The sequence below is a fragment of the Arvicanthis niloticus genome, chromosome 7 (assembly GCF_011762505.2).
Source record: "Arvicanthis niloticus isolate mArvNil1 chromosome 7, mArvNil1.pat.X, whole genome shotgun sequence".
In the NCBI taxonomy this organism is placed as follows: domain Eukaryota; kingdom Metazoa; phylum Chordata; class Mammalia; order Rodentia; family Muridae; genus Arvicanthis; species Arvicanthis niloticus.
In genome coordinates this window covers 22,328,066-22,332,670 of record NC_047664.1, presented here as the reverse complement: position 1 = coordinate 22,332,670, position 4,605 = coordinate 22,328,066, and positions in this window count along the sequence as shown.

Below are 4,605 nucleotides of genomic sequence, written 5' to 3'. Positions count from 1 at the left end.
GGAGATGATGCAACGCGGGAGGCGCGCTGGAGGCTGCAGCTTAGGGAGGGCGGGGCCGGAGCCAGCCCCGCCCACGTAGGCCAGCCTCCGATGTTACGACCAATTAGAGCCTTTGAGATACGTTCCCCCACCTCCCAGGCCCCGCCCTTCTCCCGCCCTACCTGAGGCACAGCAAAGGGAGTGAGTGAGAGACAGGCAGGCGGGGCTCTCCGGAGACCGCGGGGCGTGAGGCCATCGGCCAATCCTGTCTCCTGGCAGCTTCCCGTGTTAGCTAACGGAAGCAGGCGGAGGGGCCTCTCCGTGCTGCACACTGTCCAGGCCTCGGGGTGAGAGGGAGGGGAGCGTCTGGAACGCCTTGCCAGTTCTTCACCCCAGCTGGTGGAGAGGGGCCCTCGGAGGTTGGTGCCCGCCCTCTACTAAGGAGCCCTGAACGGTCGACCCTCCGTCGTGCGGGGAAATTCTTTCTTCTAAGGGCTCTCTCTGTAGGCTTTCGTGGTACAGAGACAAAGGAGTGGGTGGATGGGGAAAGTCTCATTGTGTGCACGCACAGGACTCTAGCAGAGCTTTACCCTTAGATGACCGGGGAGTCCGGGTGACGCTGCCCAGTGCCCAGTGTGAGCCACTGCGTGCACTAGGTCGCTCTGGGGCGAGTCACTCGGATTCTGGGCAGAAGCCTGGTGTGTGCAGGCTGAGGATGTAAAACTCTCCCAGAGAAGCAGAGCTCTGACGCCACCACTTTCGGTGGCGTGTCTGCCACGTAACCTCAGCTGAAATACACGGGATTTTAACCACCCCCTTCCGGAGCTCCAGACTTGGCACGGCAACAGTTCAGCCAAGTGTTTGGCTAGTCTGAAAGATGGTTTAATGGATTTTTTTTTAATGCCGTTTATTATCTTCGGTGGCCACAGCAGATAAAAGGGAAACGTTGGCAGTCATTTATTGTGCTTTATTTATTTATTTATTTATTTATTCCCATTCTGTTTTTTGAAAAGAACTGCCTCCCCAGACCTCCGAGAAAGCTTTAATTAGGCTTAGCTGGGCCAAAGAGGAAAATAATGTGAAGTAAAGTAAATTTGAAGCATACCATAACAGAAACCTGTGCAAATCAATATGCCCTGTCAAGAAAGTGCAAAATGTTGTCCAGTTGTTGAGGCAGCAAAGAGATCCTTACATGAAGCTGTTCCTTCAACAGCTTGTCGAAATAGGAGCTTATTGGTTGGAGGGAGGTGTATGCATTAGACAGGACCTAGACACATTTTTATCTTGTTTCCCAGATCATGGTTTATCTCTCCGTGCAAGGATAACTGAGTCCTACAGACCCATGTTCTTAATTTCCAGGTAGCTCTTCCTCCTTTTGCTTAAGCTGCTGCTTTTATGCAAAAGACTGAAGTCATGCTCTAGAAATTGGTTTCCCACCCAGACATCCTGCAACATCTCAGCTCAGCATACTCAGAACTAGATTTGTGATTGTCTCCCTCCAGTCTGCTCTGGTTTCTGTTACCATTATCATTATGATCTGTCTCGGTGAACCTTCAAGTCTTCTCTTGTCTGATCCGCTGTTAAATCACATGACTCCTTTGAAATGTCCTTTCTCTCCTCTACTTCCACTAGATATGCAGTTGACTGCATACTAATGTTTGACAGATTCTTCCTATGTGGCCCAAGCAGGCCTTGAACTCAGAATCTACCCTGCCTCCATGTTGAGATTTGGTTTGTTGCTATGTATTGTAAATACTGGCCCCGGTTGTCTTGGGGACTAGGAGATCCCCATATACACCAAAGTGATATTATACAACCTTGCCCCCCAAGTTATCCCTGATTGGTCAATAAAGATGCCTATAGTCTCTAGCTGGGCAGAAGAGATGTAGGTGAGGTTTCAGTTCCTGGGCTTGGGGTCTGAGGCAGGATCATGAAAGGGGGGAGGAGAGAAGATGGAGAAAGGAGAAGATGCCATGGGGTAGGTGAATCATGAAAACAAGGCCATGAAGGCTGGCCAGTTCAAGTAAGAGCAGCCTAGGTGGAGCATGGCAAATTATATTTAGGGGTGATTGACAGGGAAGTAGGCAAAATAGCTTAGAGGGTTGACATCTGCCCAGCTCCAGTGCTTTAAAGGCTTATTATAAATATAACGGTGTGTGTCTTTTATCTGGAAACTGAATGATCCAAGGCAGGCTGGAAGCCCCCCAGTTAATATTATTTACCATGACAGCTCTACTTTCTGATTGCAGGTATATGTCACTGCACCTTGTTTATTTCCATACTTCTAAACCTAGTTGTTAAACAATCATTGTTTTTGTGTATTTACTTTCTGGTGTCTGACCAGAGGAGGGCATTGGGCTTTCTGCTCTACCTTACTCCCTTGCGATGGCTTCTCACTGAACCTGGGGCTCGGCTGGTGACCAAGAAGCCCATGTGATCCTCATGTTTCTGCACCACAGCACTGGGGTTGATTATACAAGTGCTTGGCCACACTTAACTTTTTGAGCAAGTGATGGGATTGGAACTCTTACCCACAGAATCATCTTTCTAACCTTATCTAGGCTTTTGAAATTTTATTTTGTTTGTTTTAATGCAGAGTTTCATGCATTTTGAGTTGGTCTTGAACTCTCTATGTAACTACAGATGGCCTTGAATTCCTAATTCTCCTGACTGTACCACACACACGATGGACTTGTGTGTGTGTGTGTGTGTGTACACGCGTGCGAGCCACCAGACTTGTCTGAACCCAGGGCTTTGTATATGCTCCGCCTGAACCTGAGGCCAGCAGGCTTCTGGTTATCCTCCTGCCTCTCTCCCTCTTAGAGCTAAAATTCTAGGAGAGCACAGGCCTCAAGTTTGTTAGACATGGGGCTAGGATCTGAACCGTAGACCTCATGATTACACAGCAACGACTTTTAACTGCTGAGCCATCTCTCCAGCCCCTCATCCCTTTCTGAGAGAGTCTTGCATGGAGCCTGGACTAATGTCTAGAATAAAGAGAAAGACTAGGATGGCTATTACAGAAAGATCGAGATGAAAAGCAAATGCTAATGAGGATGGGTGGAGAGGGGAACCTTGCACTTCGTTGGTGGGTATGCAGATTAGTATAGCATTACAGAAAATGCAAATTAACATGGCAGGTCCTTAAAAATCTAAAGCCGATTCTTTGATCCAGGGATTCTATGGATAGTTAAAGGAAGTGAACTCCGTATCTTGAAACGATACTGATACTTAATATTTTACATTTATTGGTTATGTGTGTGGGCACTTGAGTGCTATGACACTTCTATGGATACCAAACAACTTGTGAAAGTCTGTTCTCTCCTTCCATCATGAAGATTCCAGGGATGGGCCTTGGATTGTCAGTGGCAGGTGCTTTTTCTCGCTGAACCATGTCACCAGCTGGACATCTGTGCTCCTAGTCACAATACCCACGAGATAGAACCAAATGAGGTGTTCATCAGTGGACGAATGGATAAAGGGGATCATTTCAAAAGCTAAATCTAATGGAACCGGGATCTCTACAAACCTGAAGGGCATTGTGTTAAATGAAATAAAAAAAAAAAAAAAAAACAAAAAAAAACAGACAAATATTGCATGATCTCACTTGTATATGGAGGTTTTTTTTTTTTTTTTTTTTTTTTTTTTTTTTTTTAGCATGATTCAGAGGCTAAGAATTTGGCCAGGATGGAGCAAGAGGCAGGATGAGACAGAAACAGAAGGCTTGCCCCTAGTTTTAGGAAACAGCTAAAGTATGTCAGTCAAAGCTTTCTTCTTCTTCGAGAAGACCCGTAAAGCAGAAGCATGGGAGAGATGAGCTAGCTGACAGGCATGTACGTACGTAATCTGATTTCTGGGATTTGTGCAGAGAACTTTTGAATTAGAGATTTCACTTAATGATATGTCAGATGTTTATAGAAATACTGAGAGCAAATCACTCTGCAAGGCCCATGGAGTTATTGGGGGTGGGGTAGGGGGGAATAAAAGCCAAGCACAGTGGCTAATGCCTGAAGTCCCAGCATTCAGGTGTCTGAGGCATGAGGAATGTTCAACAGCAGGCTGGACTAGATTCTAAGTTCAAGGGCAACTGGACTTACATAGTAAGTTCTGGTCTATCCTTCTCTACAGATGAGACCCTGTCTCAAAACCACAAGCCAAGCCAAAATCCAGAACAACAAAGCCACCCCCCCAACACACACACACACACACACACACACACACACACACACACACACACACACACACTATAATCAGAGTAGGGCATAATGGCTCAGATCTGTGAGCCCAGAGATTGGGAGGCTAAGACAAGGGACTGAAGGTTTGAGAGCAAACTGGATATTGAGAATTCCAGGCTTGCCTGGCCTATGGGGTAAGACCTTGCCTCCATCTCCCACCTACAGGGAGTGGTGGTGAAGAATGTTTCAGTGTTTGCCTAACATGCATATTCCTGAGGCTAGAACAGCTGAGGAGTCTACATCACAGAGGATGGTTTCCTCCCTCCACGCTCCATTATTTAATTAAGAAGCATGTATAAGGGTTGTGAGTTAACAACTTAGAATTAAGGTAAAGCCCCAGATAAGATTTAGGACTAGCTGTACAAAGCCTGTTAATCAAGTCCTTCTTTCT